Raw genomic sequence first — 21,104 nt, 5'->3', positions numbered from 1 at the left:
CTATAGTCTACATATTCAAATTGAAGGCTCACTGCTCGTAAACAATGTTCAGTATTAGCACATGATCACACCATATCTCTCATGGTAACTGATTCTGTTGTTGCATTGGCAGGACTTTCTGCAGCAAATGTGCTAAGCCAGCCGTGTGCATTTGTTTGCTCATGGTGACTGGTGAATGTACTCATTTACTAGATCTATTCAATGTAGATTTAAAATTGCTATAATACAAAAAGGAAACTTTTCTGTAAAATTAAACTTTTCTGATGTACCTAATTTTAATTACATAAACATGTCTACATAAGTAAAAACAGGTAAACTAATTTGTAAAATTTTTAACATAATGCATTGAGAAAACCTACTTTATTATATAATGGATTTTCAGCTTTAAGGGACACCTGGTTCACCCAAATAAGTCCATTACATCAAGGTTTTACTACAATATATAATACAACACCCATCATTTAATTGTGGCACATTCATAAAATGGAAACTATGCAGAGATCAAAAAGAATAAAATAGATTTATATGAACTGTTATGGAAAGATGGCTAAGAGACACTAATAAGTAAAAAAAGCAAGGTCTGTAACACTGTATACAGAAATATTTGTGAGTATCATATGTTTCCATATCCATGAACTATCTGGAAAATTACACAAAGATAAGAGGTAACAATGGTTGCCTGGAGCATGATTTACTTTATCATAATATATGCCTTTTTCCATGTTCATGTTACCTTAATTTTTTTTTATTCCAGGGTGATAAAGACCTATAATGATGTACAATCTAGTTACATTCTTTTTTTTAAATATATTTTTATTGACTTTCCACAGAGAGGAAGGAAGAGAGATAGAGAGCTAGAAACGTCAATGAGAAACATTGACCAGCTGCCTCCTGCACACCTCCCACCGGGGATGCGCCCGCAACCAATGCACATGCCCTTGACCGGAATCGAACCTGGGACCTTTCAGTCCCCAGGCCGACGCTCTATCCACTGAGCCAAACCGGTTTCGGCTCTAGTTATATTCTTAACAATGCTATAGCCATGGGATTACAAAGAGCCTCAAGAGGGCTAGTCCCTCTGTTCCTTCCAGGCAGGCCTATACCTACAAACAATTCTAGAAAGACAGTGTTCTTTGTTAAACATACTAAATTATTGAGTAAAATTCAGGTCCTGCTTTGGCAATTGTAATTCTAAGTTAAAATATAAAAATAGAGTATTCAAGGGTATGAAGGAACTTTACAAAATCAACCCCATTTAAGTGACCCAAACTTACTGGGCAACCTTTTGAAAATCCTGTCAATCCATTTACTAGTACATCAAATTATCCACTGAGAAATCACCCCGATTTCTAAATTAAAGCAAATGATACAGTAAATTCTCTAATTTGATGGGTTATGCTAGTAGTCACCAAATTAAAACAGCACATAATATAAATGCACAATAAAGTAGCCTAGATCTAAGAAAATAAAATCTAAAAGCAAAGGTCTGACAAACAAATAAGCATACACTTACTATTATATGTTATTTTTCTTAACCAGAAATTCTACAGGAAGTCATGCAAATTTGAGTTAGCTTGGTTTCTACAAACAGGCAACATGAAAGCATAATACTGTATATAAAACTAAAACCTTGCAATAATTTTTTCCTAAGGCAAATTTATTTCACTTCAACAGACACCTGCACTTCCCTTAAAGTATGACTGATCAACAGTAAAAAAAAAAAAAAAAAAAAAATCATTCTCTGAAGTTAGACATTTTTTCCTTGTAATTTGACTAAAGAATTTATTGCCCCAGCCAGTTTGGCTCAGTGGATAGAGTATCAGCCTGATGACTGAAGGGTCCCGGTCTCTATTCCAGTCAAGGGCATGTACTTCAGTTGCAGGCTCCAGGGCAACCAATTCAAGGAGGCAACCAATCAATGTTTCTCTCGCATCGATATTTCTCTCTGTCTTTCCCTCTCTCTTCAACTCTCTCTAAAAATCAATGGAAAAATACCCTTGAGTGAGAATTAAAAAAAAAAAAATGTTGAAAACAAATATCGATAAAATAATTTTTTAAAAATCAACTGGTGGCCGAAACCGGTTTGGCTCAGTGGTAAAGCGTCCGTCTGTGGACTGAAAGGTCCCAGGTTCAATTTCGGTCAAGGGCATGTACGTTGGTTGCGAGCACATCCCCGGTAGGGGTTGTGCAAGAGGCAGCTGGTCGATGTTTTTCTCTCATCGACGTTTCTAGCTCTCTATCTCCCTTCTTCTCTGTAAAAAATCAATAAAATATATATTTTTTTAAAAATCAACTGGTGAATGTGTAAACAAATGAAATAAATCAATGTTTCTCGCCAAAACCGGTTTGGCTCACTGGGTAGAGTGTCAGTCTGAGGACTGAAAGGTCCCAGGTTCGATTCTGGTCAAGGGCATGTACCTTGGTTGCAGGTACATTCCGGGTACGGGGTGTGCAAGAGGCAGCTGGTCTATGTTTCTCTCTTCGATATTTCTAGCTCTCTATCTTTCTCCCTTCCTTTCTGTAAAAAATCAATATTTTTTTTAAATCAATGTTTTTCTTTCTCCCTCTCTCAAATCAGTAATTTTTAAAGCCCTCAATAAAAGTTTGCTGTTTATACAGCATAAGAAAAATAATTTATTAATTAAAATATCTATTGGACACTATACTATATGTCACATACTCAAACAAGAGCAGTAAACAAAAGCTGTCAGGATGGGTCTTATATTTTTATAGGCAGAAAAAGACAAATAAAATATGCCACTGGCTATGAAAAAAAAAATGCACAGCAGGGGAATCTGCAGTGCCTCCCATTCTAAATAAGGCTATCAGAAAAGGCCTCACTGAAAAAATTACATTTTATCCAAGACCTGGGGGAGTGAGCCAAACAGATATTTGAGGGAGCATTCTAGGCAGAGGGATTAGCAGTTGCAAAGGTTATGAGATGGGGCCTTGCAGTGTTCTTAGAATGGGGGGGGGGGGGGGGAGGAATGGCGGCGCAGGGAGGGGCAGTGTTACCAGAGCAAAGAAGGCAAGGGAAGAGTCAGAGAAAAAAGAGGGCCTATAGGCCAATGTTTGGCTTTTATTTGGAAAAGATGAGAAGATTTCAATTTCAAGCAAGAGTGACATTTTATGCTTAAAAGGCTCACTCTAGCCAAGACCGGTTTGGCTCAGTGGATAGAGCCTCAGCCTGTGGACTGAAAGGTCCGGGGTTCAATTCCGGTCAAGGGCATGTACCTTGGTTGCGGGAACATCCCCAGTAGGCGGTGTGCAGGAGGCAGCTGGTCGATGTTTCTCTCTCATCGACGTTTCTAACTCTCTATCCCTCTCGATTCCTCTCCGTGTAAAATCAATAAAATATATTTTAAAAAAAAAAAAAAAGGCTCACTCTAGCTGCTACGTGGAGACAGATTATATGAAGTAATAAGGGTGCAAGCAGAGATTAGACAGGAGCCTGTGTTATAATCCAGAAAAAGACAATGCTGGCTTATGGTGGCTTGGACCAAGGTAGTAGAAATACAAAACATAAAAAGGAATCAATTTTAAGATTTGTCCATAGACTGGATATGGAGTCTGAAGAAAAAAAAAGTCAAGGCTCTAAGTAACTATAAGAACTTGTAAATCCCTCACAATATTCAGAAACTATTCTACAACAGATTAGAAAATTCACCAACCATCAAGGAAAAAAGTAGAAAAATTTTTCTGTTAAGTATTACTGCATCTTTGCTTTTTGAACATTTGAGAGAAAAACTATCTTAAGACTTGTAATCTAAAAAGAATTCAACTTTGCTAACTAAACATTCAGTGTCTGGTTAACTGGGCTCAAGGTGAAATTTTACTCATCTCTCATATCCTACTCCCAACTCATCAGAGCCCTGTAGAAACAAGAGCTCTATTCTCTGTGCTACTTATCTTTCTTCATCTCTCTACAATTGCATTTATCAAACTAAAATTGTGGATTCTTGAACTTAGACAATGCAAATTAATGTTAGTTCTCCTGCCCCACTAACTACAGTCATGGAAGTTTATAAAGAGGTATTCATTAAACTCTACACAAATTAGTGTCCAAAATATATGTAAACAAGCTAAAAAAAAAAAAAAAAAAAAAAACCACAAGATGCTTCTTCACTGCTAAAAAAAAAAAAAAAAAGTTTCATAGTTACTCTTGGTTATCCCCACTTTTCTACTTCCTCATTTAAGGAGGGAACTTGAGAATCAAGCTCCAGTACAGAAATCAATAATCACTTCTATAAAAAGAAAGTATGACCTTGAAGGTGAGAAAATATCTTAACATTTCAGAGCTACTGGGGGGAAAAGGAAAGCAATTAACCAACAACCACACCTGCTTCTGAGAACAGTGACAGTTATTTACTGAAGTTTTGTGGGCCCTGTTCCCACTCAAATGAAAAGGGAGTGGTTTTCAAGTTTGTATGTACCCTGGTGATTAGAAGTAGTTGTCCTTTTCTAGTAACTCCTACCTCAACGAATAACTGTAAGACAAAAATTGCATTAAATATTTTCCTGCTACCCTTGAAAATATTTATTTTTCAATTTTGTTCTCTATTGTTCTTTTACAGATTAACAATTCTCCAGATAAATCTCTTGTCCAAATTGTTATTTTTCATTTCATTAGTCAATTTAAATGGAGGTACAACACTATATCCAGTTTTCATTTTCTAAAAAATGATGTAATAACATTAAAAATCTCAACAGCACAATCCTAACATTGGGCATTAATATTATTGTTTTCAGTGACTCTTCTAAAAATTAAGCTCTTTGACTCTATTAAATTGTTATATTCATTTCCAGATAAAGGTATCATGATATCCTCTCCATAGACTTTAGTTGTTTTAAGACTCCCAAGCTTCTTTATTATTGTTTTAAATTTAATTGTGATAAGCCTCCTTTATACAATACAAATTATCTCGAACTCAGCTGCATTCCCATAAAATTAAATCCACTAGTGTTTGTTTTCTTCTTTCCTTCCATCTTTCTGTCTTCAATCTCAAAAGGCTATATAACTTTCTTAGAGAACAATTTAGGTCTTAATCATCTTAGTTTCCAACATCGCTATACATAATCCCAAGAACCATTGAACCAATTACTTCTTTAATTAAAAAATGTATTTGAGATTCTAAACTTCAATGCAAAAAAAATTTTAATGCAACTGCAATAAAGCAAATTCAGTAGGAAAAATTCAAAAGGGCTCCTGAATTCACCATGTCAACACCACTTTGAAATGTTTTCTGACCTATATCAGGCCAGTTTGAATGACTATAACAGCTGCAAGTTTCCTGAGGTTGCAAAATAGCTACTTGGTTAAAGGTTACTTGAGTCACCTTTCAAAATAACCTACAGCACAGGAGCAGCATGCAAAGCAAAAACTTCCAGGCTATTGTTAGCATTATTTAAAATATGTTTCAGAACTTAGCAGTTTAAGGGTCAGCTTAATTCTTTCATTTCCCTATTTTGTAAAATGTATTGGTCCTGTTCAAGTATCTACCACCAAAAGAGGAGGAAGGAAGCTCTCTATGTCAGGATATGAAATAAAAAAATTACAAATAACATCTTGTCAGCACAAATTCTTTTGTTTAAGCCCCAGAAATTTGTCTGCTGTTAGGATATTTTGGTTCAAGTTTCCCCAAAAGCCGGGCAAAATTACACTTCACTTCCTCTCCTAAATTTACTTCTTATAAATCACATTATACTTCACAGCCATCTCTCTGTGTACTGAGTATAGTACAAGATAAATAGGCAAGAACCTAAATCATTCTATTTGGGGCTGCTAGTGGCCTTTTAAAATATACTGTCTACCCATTATTTGCCCAATAATAGCTTGATGTTTAATTTCGTAAAACACAACATTCACAATCTTTAAAAACTATAAAGTTGTTTTATATGTTAATGTGAAGCAAAAATGGTGAAATACTCTATAATGCCATGTCAAGGGGTTATTATCCTTTGCTCACTACCTTAATTCAATTTCAACATGTATTCCTTTTCTCTTTCCTCTTAAAGAATGCAAAATAAAAACTTTAATGCAGCCGAAACCGGTTTGGCTCAGTAGATAGAGCGTTGGCCTGTGGACTGAAAGGTCCCAGGTTCGATTCCGATCAAGGGCACGTACCTTAGTTGCGGGCACATCCCCAGTAGGCGGTGTGCAAGAGGCAGTTGATTGATGATTCTCTCTCATCTATGTTTCTAACTCTATCTCTCTCTCTTCCTCTTTGTAAAAAAATCAATAAAATATATATATAAAAAAAAGTTTAATGCAAAATTTAATCATTTTTGTCCTCTTCCTCCAAATACCAATGAGGTGAAAGGCAACAAACCATTTCTAAATAATACTAAAATGCAGCACATCGGTCTTACAAATATTTGTGGAGTTCTGTGCGCATACCATACAAACATCCAGTATCAAGATCCTAAAACAATTAATACGGATGAAAAATATTTTATGATGGACATTAAAATTTCATACTGATACTACATATTTAGAAGAAACAAAGTGAGTGTGAGTCGAATGAAGTAGGATTAATTAAGACTTCTGAGGAAAGGTAAAACTTTTATAACAAGATTGGTAGAAACAGTGAAGGGACATAGCATAACTTAGGAAAAGACTCAAGTCTCTGGTTACATATCTTGGTGAGGACTTGACCATGCTGAGAATTTCAGATCAGTTCAGATGCAATAAAAGCTCTTAGGAAATTAAAAGTGTAATAGTAATCAGGAAGCAACTCTTTGCTCCTTGAGAGAAAGCTAACACAGTTGAGCCTTGAACAAGGAGCTAGAGGCATATTCCCCCACCGCCCCCACACACACACACACACACATATACGCAGTTGAAAATCTGTATATACTTTTTGGCTCCCCAAAAACTTAAGTTGCCCCTCGGTATCCGAAGGAGATTGGTTCCAGCCCTCCAACTCTCACAAATACCAAAATCCTCAGATGCTCAAGTCCCCTATATAAAATGTAGATCAACGCACAGTCAGCCCTCTACATCTGCAGACTCCCAACCATTAATCAAAAACAGTACAGGCATTTATTTATTATTATTTGTTATTATTTTAATCATCACCCAAGCTTATACATTTTTATTGATTTTTTTATAGAGAAGCATTGATGTAAGAGAGAAACATCAACTGGCTGCCTCCCATATGTTCCCTGACCAGGGATCAAACCAAGAACTTAGGCATGTGCCCTGACAGGCAATCAAATCCACAACCTTTTGGTGTAGGGACAATGCTCCAACCAACTGAGGCACCCAGCCAGAGTGAGGTATTTATTTTTAAAAGTCCTTGTATAAGTGGATCTGGGCAGTTCAAACCCAAGTTGTTCAAGGATCAAAATGTATTGTCATATTGGTGAGCATTTCTGATCTACTGAATAACTCCATAATTACCAACAAGTCTCACAAAGAATCTCTCAACTTATTAAATCCTACTTGATAAATTCTTCTTCCTTGTAAACAGATGAGTTTATTAACTAAAATAGTGACCTGATGCATGAAATTTGTGCAAGGGGCTTCATCCGCCAGGTACAGACAGTTGTTCTGCTGTTCGGTCTAATTAGCATATTAGCTCTTTATTATATAGGATTCTACTTGTGTATGACCTCCAAATGAAAATCGCATCTCACTAGAAAAACAATTCAGCCCTAGCTGGTTTGGCTCAGTGGATAGAGAGTCAGCCTGCAGAATGAAGGGTCCCAGGTTCAATTCCAGTCAAGGGCACATGCCTGGGCTTTGGGCTCAATCCCCAGTAGGGGTCATGCAGGAGGCAGCCAATCAATAATTCTCTCTCACCATTCATGTTTCTAGATCTCTATTTCTCTCTCTCTCTCTCTCTCTCTCTCTCTCTCTCTCTCTCTCTCTCTCTCTCTCTCTCTCTCTCTCTCTCTCTCTTTCTCTCTCCCCCTTCCCTCTCTGAAAACAATAAAAAATATTTTTTTAAAGAAAAGAAAAACAACTCAAAGTATAGTCTATGACTTAAATTTGAAGTGCTTTGTGTCCAGAAAGACCTAAATTATTTTAATTTAAACCAATCGCCAAAAGGAAACTTGTTTGTAACCACTCGTGTGGGAAAGAATAATGTCACTAGAATCTATTGTTTCTCCATCATATCCTTCCCAATTTGCTGACAAATCCTGCTGATGACTCATATCCTTCTGCACTAACCAGTCACTCTGTTCCCTCATGATATGCTTTTCACCAATAATGGAAAGCAGAAAATACATCAATTTGTTTTGCTACTAAAAAACAGTAAATATCCATATATGTATATAAATACAACTTACAAACATTGTGGTGGAACCACCTAGTGAATATTTCCTATAAAAGAGTGCAAGAAAAAAAGCTATGCTTAAATCTCAACTAAGACTAAAGGATGACTAGAAGAAAGCAGACCTAATTGTAAAATTTGAACTCCTGTCAAATGATACATTAGTACAGAGCCAACATTTTTTACCACTGCAGAAATAAAAATATAAAGTAATTTATCTGATCTGCTAAAGCAAATATATCATGTGTGTATTTTATGCCAAAAGAATTAACATTTTCTGAGAAGAATGAAATTTCAACCCAAAAATACTATGAAAGGAATTAAATACACAATTCCCTAAAGGTAAAGACTGTTCTAATGTTCAAAATATTTTTCCAAAACAGACTCAACTAGCAAAAAAAAAAGGTTAGTCTTAAAATTCTCTACAGCTTAAAACGGCAATGCCATGCAATGTAAATTTATATTAAAATGATGAAGTTTAGTTTCTAAGCTACTTAAGATAGAGTGGATGCTGTGTTACAGGAACTATAGGACAGAAATCTGTTCGGGGAAACAAAAACCATTTGTATTACAGTCACTTAACTGGTAGTATAATGTGTCAATTCCTCATAGTCATTTTTCTGGAAAAGATTTTGTGCCAGTATATCTACACTGATTGAACAGATAATGCAGGAAAAACCACCTAAGACATTGCAGGAGAGTCACTTTCTCACCTGGGTCCTGTACTCCACAGGGTAACTGTGGAAAGTAGATAAAGCCTACAGTGCTGTGAAGCTTTTTCATAGAATGGAAGTGCTAGATAGAGTAGTGACAGTTTCTGGTACAGCATAAACCTCTATAACTCTAAGGAACAACAAATTTACATACAACAACCACTAGAACGCTACACCAGGCAACCCAGCAAGGCTTTAAATCCCTACAGTAGGCAGGAAGTCAAAGGAGCTAGAGAATGTTTAGTCAATAAAACAAAAGATACTGAGGGGTTTGGGAAGAGAATGGACAAAAATTTTACACCAATGGATGAAGACAGTGGCGGGTGTATGGGCATGGGTAAGGGCATGGGGTGGAGTGGGAAATCAGGTGGAAGAGAGCTATGGGGGGGGTGGGGGGAGAACACCTGTAATAATCTGAACAATAAAGATTTATTATATATTAAAAAAAAAGATAACTAAAAAAAAGCTAACAGACACCTCTACACATAAATTAGTTCTGAAGTTGAAAATGGAAAAAAGGCTCTTCTAATATCCCAGATTAATAGACTCAAATCACCACTTCCCAAAATAATTATAACTGGTGGCATCCACTGTTCATTTAACCATTCCCAGTACAAAACTGAATTGTAACATCAAAGGTTCTTACTTTTTAAACTTAGAGAATCATCAGTTTCTGTGTAACCCAACCAGTGTCCTGAGAAAAAATCTCAAAGCAATACATCCCCAAAAGAGTAAAAAATGTATGCAAGTACCTGAAGTACCCTTTAAAAAAAAATAGCCTGGTGGGTATGCCTAGGTATTTGAGTGTTGACCTATGAACCAGGAAGTCTCGGTTCAATTCAGGTCAGGGTACATGCCTAGGTTATATTTTTAATGTAAAATTAAAAATATGTATTTTTTAATTTTACATTAAAAAAATAAAATTCAGCCGAAACCGGTTTGGCTCAGCGACAGAGCGTCGGTCTTCGGACTGAAAGGTCCCGGGTTCGATTCCGGTCAGGGGCATGTACATTGGTTGTGGGCACATCCCTGGTAGGGGGTGTGCGAGAGGCAGCTGGTCGATGATTCTCTCTCATCGGACGTTTCTAGCTCTCTATCTCTCTCCCTTCCTGTCTGTAAAAAATCAATAAAATGTATTTTAAAAAATAAAATAAAATTCAAGCCAAAATAAGGGGGGTCTGTCCTTAACTTCTACTTAACGCCTACATTAAGTACTTTAAGCCCCAAGGGGAAATTTATTTTATTCTCTACCATTTATTTACTGATGCTGTTTAAATTGAATTCCAAAACTTGGGATTCAACAATTCATCTACAAACCAATTTCCTTATCTATAAAACTGAAAGAATGCCACTTACAGGATTATTATGAACTGTAAATGAGATGATTTGTGATTCAGCACAAAAGAAATTATCTCAAGAAGGGAATATTGAAACCTAAACATAATGTTGGGACTTTACAAGTAGTTAAGACCTCAAGAATTCTACCACTACTCTTCTTCTTCTACCATATTAAACTATGGATCCTGATTTCAAGTCACCAAAAATTTTTAAAGATCCCCAACTTCTATGAATAGTACAACTAATAGTATAGCACTGAAAGAAATCTGCCTAACTTAGGTTTCACTCTTCCAAGTGCAACAGTTAAAAATTTATGTACTGTTCCTCTGCAACTTATTTGTAATGCTTTTTCTCAAGGCTCCACTAGTTACCAATCACAACTTCCAACAAAAAGAAAGTACACTCAAATCCTGTAAAATAAATTCTAATTTTGTGCCTCAAAATCATAGCATTCTGTAATTACTGTAGAAATATTACCTTTGAAAGACAGCAAAAATTCTTAAGAAACATAAATCTTTTTTACTTTGTACACACAAATGTCTTTTCAAGTAAAATATAAATATGGGGTTTTCAAGACCTTTTAAGAAAATTATATACCGTACATAAGTATTCAAAAATCATTTACTCTTCCCTAATGCCATGAAAGTTCACTGATATAAATGTTTTCTGCCTATAAGTTTGGTTCGTTCAAATTAAATATTACTTGACTGACTCACGGAGGGAGTGGTTTGACTTTTGCTATTTTGAGTCAGAATATACCAGGTCCAACAGTTCTAAACAATTTCTCATTTGTATAGGTATTCTAAATTGCTAGCCTTTTCCAGGTACTAAATGTAAAATTAAACTATTGTCTTAGTAGAAAAGTCTTAATGGTACTAATACTTTGAATCTGTATTTCAATGTGTAATTAACAAACTGCTTTCATATGTATTTTCTCACTTGCTGTTCACAATCTCAGGGAGGAAAATACCCCACAAGCTGAACAAAGACTTTAACAAAAAAGTGACTACTACTAGCTGACTCTTAGCCCCCCAAAATAAAAAACATAAAAGGCTGCTGAGTTCCTTTAACCAGACTTTCCTCTCCCAGACATATTCCAGGTGCCTCATAAAAACTCTGTCTCAAAGCACACATCCTGGGGCCCCAGGAGAGTTTCAAGGCATAAGCTCCACCCACATAAAACCCTTGCTTAGTTAGATTCTGAAAAGCCTCCGAGTCAGCATCTCCTAAATGATCCCCTTGCCTCCATCCATTTACTCTTCTGCTATAACTTCAACATCTCTCACCTGTACAAGCTGACACTGTGTGGTAAAATACCCCAACGTGAGACAACCTAATGTGAAGATAGTAATTATGTGGTGGAAAAATCAAGCACTTTGGAGTCAGAAAGACCTGAGTTTTTAATCCAATTCCTATTATCTTTTGACCTAGAACAAGTTATTTCTTTGAGTCTCTTCATCACTTTAAGTCAATGAGGGCTCATCATTGTATCCGCCTGGCAAATAGAAGCCACCAATATGTGCCAAATAAATATAAATGAAGACACTTACCACCTTTTAATAGCCGTGAGAATTAAATGAATATAAAAAGCACCTGGTATATAGTAGGCATTTAATACTAATTAATCCAGGTCCCCACTGAATAGTAACATTATTTACTATTTTCAAAAACAGAGGGCATGACAGTGATTAAGAAAAAGAATGCTCTAAGAAAAATATAATTTGACACATCACTGCTTTTGCCTGTGATTCTATTATGTCTACTATCTAACTCTTCGGTTATCATATTGAAAAACTCCCAACTTCTGATAAAAGTCTCATCATTAAGGTATAAAACCCATATAAGGCACTCTTTATGAAGAACCCCTAACTTCTACAATACAAGAATCTGGGAAAAGTCCATGATAGTGATTAGTTCATTCACAATCCAATAAGAAACAACTTTTAAAATGTCAAGATCAGAATACTGGCAAACAACTTCTCACCATCTTCACCAACACAATGGTATACTGACAAGAGATTCTGAAACCTTAATAAAGTATCCTTTTATAGCCTTCATTTCTTTTTGCACATGTAACGAAGCATAACTTCCTATCTGAAACTACTGTAATAGAGAGTATGGCAGCAAATAACTACCATCTCCTAATCCAGCAGTGGTTGTCGTTTGGTGACTCCAAACAAACAAGCAGCATTTGTTGAACGCCTACAGTGATGCTAGAACTGCTAGACACTTTATATGTCTCTTCACAAATTCCAGAAAATAAAGAACTAGCCTACGGTTCTTGTCCATCATCATTACATCATAGCAGCAGCAGCAGCATTATTTCCTAAGAGCTCTTCTCCAGAAGATTAGGAAAGAGCCACAATCTAAAAAATATGACTTCAAATTTACCTAAAAATAAAATACCTTTCACCTCCCCTGAAAAGCTAACAATATTTTACAAGAGTCTCTGCTGCTGAATAAAGGCAGAAGCCTAGGATCCTGGGCAATGGACAAGTTTTAGTTAGCTCTCACATCCCCGGACTAAAATGGGATGACAACCACATCCTTGACAAATTTAGAAATTTATGGTAGATGGCATGAAAAGGGGAGGGGAAAAGGCACACTCTTTTCAAAAATCCCAGAACTAGAAAATGACAGTGCCACTGGAATACACTTTTCCTCACCCTTGAACCCAAGAAGCCAGGGACAAGACGCTCCTGGAAAGAACTCCCTAACTCGGAACACCAGGACTCACGGTCGCCTTACACCTCCACCGGGTCGAGCCTCGGGGTGCTGCTCACACTCCCTCTGGACGGCCGCAGCACACCCTCCCCACACTCACCTTCTCCCCAACCCCTCACGCTGCACTCCCTTCTCCCACACTCACTGGTCCCCGCACGCTGCCCCCCAAGTCACTCTCCTCCGACACTCATGTTCTCCCCACACCGTCCACGCAGACACCACCGCCCGCACACCCTCCTGTACACACACCCCACTCTCCCTCCCTCCCACCCGGGCACCCCGGCCTCCCCTCCCGCACCCCCGCATGCACCCTCAGCCCCTCCGCGCACGCACACTCCCCCCGCCCACACGCCCCGCATTCTTACACACACCATTCCCCCGCCTTCCGCACCCACCCTCCCTCTCCACGCTTCCCGGCCGCGCTCCCCCGCCCGGCCGCCCTCCTTCCGGGGACGTGTCTCGGGCCTGCGCTAATGGCTGCGGCGCCTCCCGCCCTCCCCTCCCCGAGGCCCCGGGGGCCGGCGCGGGGGCCGCCCGGCAGCGGCGCACTCACGCTGGCGAGCTGGGGCCTGGGCATTGACGTCCGGCGGAGGCGGGAGCGAGGAGGCGCCTCTCTCCTCAGTCACCTCGGCGGCGGCGGCGGCGGCGGTAGCGGTGGCGGCGGCGACGACTCCCCCCCAGCCTCGGCGCGCGACACCCGGCCCGGCCCGGCGGCGGCGGCGGCGGCGGCGCGTGTCCACGAGTCCGTCTTGCTGCTGCTGCTGCGGCCGCCGCTGCGTCTCCTGCTGCCGCCGCTGCCCCCGCTGCCGCCGCTACGCTGTGGCGTCGCCTGGTGCCGTGCCCGGCCGCCGCTGCCGCTCCAGCCGCTACCGGACGGACGACGGTTACAGCCCCACGATCGCGCCTCCGCCACCACCGCTGCGCGCGCAGCCGGAACCAGCTCCCGCCGCCGCCCCTCAGGGGGCGCTGCGGGGCGCGGCGCGGGCCCGGCGGCCCGCCCACCGCGCCCGCTGATTGGCTGGCCGGCCGGCGCGGGGCGGCTGGGCCCGCCCACTGCCCCCGCCGGGCGCTAACCCACTGCCCTCGGCGCCTCGCCCGCGGCTTCTCGGCCTTCGTTCCGCTCTGCTCCGCTGGCTGCGGAAGCGCTTCCATGTGACCCGGGGGAGCGTGGGAGGAGGCCGAGCGAGCCGACCGCCCACGCCCCGGCCCGCCCTTCCGCACCTGGGCCGGAGAGAAGGCCGAAGGCCGCCGGGTGACCTGCAAGGTCGAAGGGCTTTTTCCTGCGTCCCGGGCGGCGGGGCTGCGGCCGGATCCTTCTGGGGTGAGGCAGCGACCGAGCCCTTTGCTTGGGGATTTCCAACTCCCGGACAGCTCAGTTCTTGGCTGCCCTTCCTCGAGGCCCCACATACATGGCGTGTGCGTCTACAATTGCAAAGGATGTTTCCGCGCCTCCCCCCACAGCCCTGCCGCCAAGCACACCCAGACCTAAGAGCCCTCCCTGACGGGCCAAAGTTCAAACTTCCGGGATGTGGCATCGTGGGCAAGTTACTTCTGAGTATTCTCAAACATTAAATAGAAATCGTTATCAGCTACCTCGCGGGGCTCTTTCCACATATCAACGATGTAACTATGGGGGGAGGGGGGAGATGCTTGATAAAGAGGAGATCCAGAATTTCAAGGTTTCTAACCTAATGTCCCCTGTAACGATGGGGATTGATTACCCTCGAGATTAAACCATTCTCTCCTGCATGTGAAAGGCGGCCAGAAATTATTTAATTCTTTGTCAGACTATGGAAAATGTGGTCACCGGTGAGTTGAGAGACTGGGTTCTGGGCTCCTGCCAGGTGGCAGCCAGAAAGAGGCATGGAAGCTGGTTGGTTGGGACGAAGAGAGGAGGCTCACTCATAAGCTTTGCGGGGAAGGGGCTGCTCTGTCCTTCCTTTCCACCTGGGAAGTCTCCCCTTCCCAGAACTAGCACCAATGTAGAAGGGACTGCTGTCCCTGCCTCTCCCCTCCTCCGGTTTCCAGCGCACACCTCTTCACCTGGCCCTGGGGGGGTGGGGGAGAAACACGGGTCAGTAGTCATCCTGAGGCCTCCCACACAAGGTGGGGGCATTGCTTCTGACCAGAAGGCTTCCATTCAGCTTAGCAGTGAAAAGAAAGGTCTTATGACTCAGCCACATCAAGCCACAGCACAGGACCGGGGTGTTCACCACCAGCAGGTGGCCCAGGAGGGGGTATTCCAGGGCAAGGCTGGCTGGCAGGGCTGTGTGGGAGTAGAGAGGCCTTGAAGCAAGAGGGACTGAAGATCAGATTCGCCGCCCTTGGGTGAGGAGCTCGGGCTCAGCTGCCGTGTGCACTCTACCTGCCTCCAGCAGGCATCATTTTCCACTTCCTCCAAGCACAGACTTGAAACAGACAACTATCTCCTCTGCAAAAATTTTTTGCTGACTCTCTTGGTTATTATTCATCCTTCCGCTAAAATCTCAAAACACCTTATGCAATCTCCTATCATAGCATTTATAAATGCCTATTTTCCTGATTCTCCCCTACTTAAACTGACCTACTTGGCACAGTCTGGTAGACTGTTGAACTAATGACTGACGGATGACTAGTCCAACTAAGCTGTCAGCCTGGCCCTAAAATGTCAGTAAATAATATAATAACATAAGGGCAACAATAATGGCTACGATAATGGCCACCATTTACGAAGCATCTGCCCTATTCTAAGCCATGGGTGAGATGTTTTAAAATATATTATCCAGTGTATGCTTCAAAATAACCCTATGAAAAAGGTATTATTATCCTCATTTTAAAAGGGATTGAGACTCGGAGAAGTGAAGTGACAGAAGCAGGATTCATTCAGCCCAGCCGTCTTCCTCTAAAGCTCAAATAAACATGATGTTCGTCTCTGACTCCAGTCAATCACTGGTGCCCCTCAGATTCACCTGGAATCCCTTTTGAGATGTTGAAAATACCCTCCTCTGACAGCAAAAGGCCTGAGATCATGGCATCACCAACTCCCCACACCATGAATGACCAAATGGTCTCCGAGGAAGACTGCACACCACAAACAGATCTGGAGTTGGGCAACAGGTGCCTAGTTACAGCGTGAACTACTCTTAGTAGTGAGTTTTATACGTAATAAGTGCCCTGAGCTTATCTACTGCCTTTGCTGAAGCATTCCAAGTGCCATTAGCTTAGGGGTGTCGAACTCAATCAGAGAAGGGGCCAAAATCTAAAATCCAGCCTAAATCTCGGGCCGAATGGTTTACTGAACAGTCATAAACTGTCATTGTGATGGAAACGCAGCGGAGTGCAGTGATGACAGCACGGTGCGGGCCACATTGCAAGGCCTGGCGGGACGGATTTGGCCAGCGGGCCTTGTGTTTGACACATGTGCATTAGCTTATCAATCTTCCCATGTGAGGCAAACTGGTGGTATTCCTGACTGGTTTTATAGAGCAGAGCCTTAGCTCTTTAAGGCAGGAGCTGTGTGGGCCTGCCGCACACAGGAGTTAGAGAAAGAAGTGATGGTGGTGTGACAAAGAAACCAAAATCCTGGGGGAAGTGGTTTGATGCAGAAGTGGGGACACAACCCAGCTCCCTGGTTCATACCCTGGGGCTCCAGACTGTTTCATCTGGCCTCCTGGCATTGCCATTTATTTGCTGGGTAACCTTGGGAAGTTACTTAATCCAGTCTTTTATATATATATATATATATATATTTTTTTTTTGTATTGATTTTTTACAGAGAGGAAAGTAGAGGGATAGAGAGTTAGAAACATCGATGAGAGAGAGACATCGATCAGCTGCCTTCTGCACACCCCTACTGGGGATGTGCCCGCAACCAAACTGAGGTACATGCCCTTGACCAGAATGGAACCTAGGACCTTTCAGTCCGCAGGCTGACGCTCTCTAGGGGTGTCGAACTCAATCAGAGAAGGGGCCAAAATCTAAAATCCAGCCTAAATCGCGGGCCGAATGGTTTACTGAACAGTCATAAACTGTCATTGTGATGGAAATGCAGCGGAGTGCAGTGATGACAGCGCGGTGCAGGCCACATTGCAAGGCCTGGCGGGACGGATTTGGCCCGAGGGCCTTGTGTTTGACACATGTGCTCTATCCACTGAGCCAAACCGGTTTTGGCAATCCAGTCTTAATTTCCCCATCTGTAAACTGAAAAAGGTAACACAACTTAGCTCATCATGCAGTTTTGAGTGTGTAACTCAGCACTATACTGGACAGAGTAAATGTTCAATAAGTGTTAACTATTAATACAATTATTAGAACGGTATCTGGCATTGTCAAATAAATACATGGGACGAGTTTTGCTATTAGCAGTATAGAGTTTATTTCAAAATTGTAGGCTCTGCTACTTTTAGTTTTGTGACCTTGGACAAACAGATTGCTTCACTTCGTGATTGAACCTCTATTCTCATCTGTGAAACAGGACTGCTCTAAGATGAAGGTCTTCACAGTGCTTTATAAACTGTCAAGCACTAGACAAACATTAACTTGGTTTGTACTGCGACTGTACAGGAATTCCAGGTCTGCCCCTTACATTCCAGGCTTCTAAAGTTTCCTCTTGTGTAATATGGGCAAGGTGATCACATCTATCTCAGGGGGATGTTGGGGGGGGGGGGGACTAAGTAATTAAAGACAATATATTTAAAGTACCTAGCACCGTGGGAGGGGGTCCATACATGTCACTTCCCTACCCCTGGTTAGTGTTGTTTTTCAGTGTGCTACAGTAAAGGAGGCCACGGTGGGAAATGAAGGGATTTCTGCTACTGTGTGACCTTGGGCAAGTTACCTCACATCTCTCATCTTTCAGATTCCTTGCCTCCAACTTGAGACAGGGCATGCCTACATTGCAAAGTTTTAGGCAGATAAGATTGACTGACCCAGCACAGACCTTACCTCCCAGGAGGGGCTTGCTCAGATATGTGGGATCCACTCTCAAGGAAAAGAGCCAGTTGGAAGCAACGACCCAAAATTCCCCAATCCGAAACCAAATGGGGTCATGAGCTGCAAAATAGGGGATCCAGATTCTACAAAGTTCAGCTGAGCTCGGAAGACCCCTACGAGGGTCCCGCCCAGTGCTAGCTACTTAGCTTTCCCGGGACCGTGCCAGCGGAGTGGTCAGGAGAAGGCCCTGAACGGACCCAACCCTCCCAACGTGATAGTGATAGCCAGAGAGGAGGAGGCAAGGAGGAAGGAATGTTCTGATTCACCGCCCCACCCATCCCCTGCCTCTAATCTCTCTTCCGGAATTTTACAGCCCTCTCTCCCCGGGTGGAGGCGGAGGGGGCCGGGCGTCGGTTGCCGCCAGCTGCAGGAAGCCCCCCTCGCCAATCAGCTTCTGCGGGGAACCCCTGGGAGTCGCGCACACACCCTGGCAGTTAGCTCCTAGCAACCTCCCAGCACGAAATTGGTGGGGAGCCCGGCGGGGGATGGAAAGGAGCTGGAATTCCGGGAGACTCCGCGCTCGCTCGCTCCGGGGTGGGGCCGCGGGCGGAGAGTTCCCTCTCCGGGTGCGGATGGAGCTGGAAAGCTGCGGCTGCACCTCCGAAGGGCCTGAGTGCTCTGGGAAGGCCGCGACCTCTTTTGAGATGCTTCCCGCGGCCAATCGGCTACTGGGATCCCATCTCCACCTCCGTCAGGTGCGACTGGATGTCAGCCAGAAATCCAGAAAGGAAACGACCTCAGGAACTGGGAGCGAGGGAAGGGGAAAAGTTGAGAAACCTGGCTCAGCTTCCTGTCTTACCTCTACCGATAAGGCAGCTGAGGCTGGAGAGTGCGGGATCCGCTCTAGGAGGCACTGAGAATTAGCAGCAAACTCCTTGTCTGGCGCTAGGCTGCCTCCTGAGCTCAGTGCACAGCTTGGTGAGGGACCTCCAGACTTAGTTTCCCCATCTGGAAGTTGGAAAATATCAGATAATTTACTAACAACGGAAACAAAAGCCTTTGGAAGTGAAGCAGAAAATCTCCCTACACAATGAAGGGATTAGGACACTTGTGTCAAACACAAGGCCCGCGGGCCAAATCCGTCCTGCCAGGCCTTGCAATGTGGCCCGCACCGCGCTGTCATCACTGCACTCCACTGCGTTTCCATCACAATGACAGTTTATGACTGTTCAGTAAACCATTCGGCCCGCGATTTAGGCTGGATTTTAGATTTTGGCTCCTTCTCTGATTGAGTTCGACACCTCTAGATTAGGAGGTAGTGATGTTTGCAGCTAACATTTTACTACGTGCCAAGCTCTGTTCTAAGCACTATATGTGTATTAACTAACATAATGTTCACAATAATCCTAGGAGGTGGAAATTATTATCCTCGTTTTTCTAATGGGAAGACAAATGAGAGCCAGTTAAGCGAACTTGACCAAGGTCACTCAAATAGTAAGATGATAGAGGCAGGATTTGATCTCAGGGAGCATTTATCCAGGACCATTTCCTTACCCCCCCCCCCCCCAAACACACTCGCAGCCTCAACCACTGTGCCCTGCTACTTCTCAAATGAGAATGTGGTTACAATCTACCTACATCCTGGATGTTGTTAGCTTAACAGTCTAAGCTCTTTTCATTGTGGCAACCTGTCTCAGAGTGACTTAGATGATCTGTTTGTGTATAAATGTTTAATATATGCTCTCTGCCTGTGATAATGTTTCTACACACTGAGACTTCAAAGCACCAGGCTAAATGGGGCAATCAAGGTCACATTGTGAAACTGAGAGCACTCCTTCCCTGGCAGGTGCACAGTTGTCTTAATTCTGGCAGGTGCTATGGCCAGAATCTTGACTTTTCCTCCACAGTGGGTTCCATGTTACCTAATAGAACCTCAACCATCTCCACACCAATGATCCTAACTTGCCTACTGCTATGTTTTTCAAGGATACTGAAAAGGTTGCCCTGCCCCCCAAAAAAAGTCCTCAGCTTCGTGTGCATATAAAACTGAAGTTGAAGGTTTCTTTCTTGGTTTAAAGACAAAAAATATTTCATCTTTTGTTCAAATGCAAACATCACGAGAGAGAAAAAATAAAACTGGGCCTCAACAGTCATTTTTTTGTAGTGAGAATGAGATGATCAGATCCTCCCCCAAAACGAATTTGGTAGGAAGAAGAGCAGAAGGACTATGAACTTACCCAACTTATCAGTAATGTCTAAAAGAACTTGAGAAGTCAGTTAGTGCAACCCCTCCTTTTATAGGACCAGATAAAGCAAAAGAGTTTTCCAGGCAGAGCTATTGAGAAGGGGGGAGGGGAAATCCACTGTGGGAAGGGAACAGAAGGCAGGCAGAGGGACAAAAGATTAGATTAGCTTCAATGTCAGAAGGCTTTCCTTCTAGTTGTGTTTTAAAAATTTCCCCTGCTCCCAGCCTTAAAAAATGGTGTGTGCATTTTATGTTATGTAAATTATAGTTTAATCTATTAAAAAATGAGTTTTTTATTGATTGATTTGAGAGAAATATCAATATGTTGTTCACTATTTATGCATTTATTGGTTGATTCCTTTTATATATATCCTAGAGACCCAGTGCACAAATTCATGCATGGGTGGGGGCGGGCCTACACTCAATCAGCCTCCAGGCAGGATTCAGATCCACCTGCTGACATTCGAGCAGGTTGTTAGGAGCCACCTGGTGGCCACTCTTATATTGTTTCTTCCTTGCGGTATGTCCAGGGAGGGGAAGCAGCCACAGTGCCCAAGGCCAACTTCCAGGAGGCTGGTGGCTGTTGGGATCCCTCTGTGCCTGGCCCATTCTCTGGCCATTGAACCTGCAGGGATACTGAGGGAGTTAGTGGCTGCTGCCAGGCTGGTAGGCCGCCAGGATGGGTCTCAGCTGAGCTGCTCTCCCACTGTGGGAGAGCACTGACCACCAAGGGGCAGCTTCTGCATTGAGCGTCTGCCCCCTGGTGGTCAGTGCACATCATAGTGGCCGGTTGTTCCAGTCGTTCTGGTCATTCAGTTGCTTATGCTTTTAGATAGATAGGTAGGTAGATAGATATTGATTCCAGAGAGGAAAGAAGAGGGAGAGAGATATAGA

General features: G+C 42.6%; 1 protein-coding gene across 2 annotated transcripts in view; it reads right to left on the bottom strand.

The window, feature by feature from the left end:
- The window catches only part of PTP4A2 (protein tyrosine phosphatase 4A2), a 30,182-nt gene extending 15,961 nt beyond the window's left edge, over positions 1 to 14,221 (bottom strand). The window contains exon 1 of one of the 2 annotated variants that reach the window (XR_006742224.1): positions 13,608 to 14,221. The gene's annotated coding sequence lies outside the window, so the exon portion shown is untranslated. The remainder of the gene's footprint in view (positions 1 to 13,607) is intronic. The other variant, XM_036446442.2, reaches the window with a different exon arrangement.
- Positions 14,222 to 21,104: the final 6,883 nt, after the last annotated feature.

This window comes from Pipistrellus kuhlii, unplaced genomic scaffold, assembly GCF_014108245.1.
Source record: "Pipistrellus kuhlii isolate mPipKuh1 unplaced genomic scaffold, mPipKuh1.p scaffold_m20_p_2, whole genome shotgun sequence".
Classification (NCBI taxonomy): domain Eukaryota; kingdom Metazoa; phylum Chordata; class Mammalia; order Chiroptera; family Vespertilionidae; genus Pipistrellus; species Pipistrellus kuhlii.
Note: the sequence above shows the minus strand (reverse complement) of the source record. Positions and strands in the feature narration are given on the sequence as shown.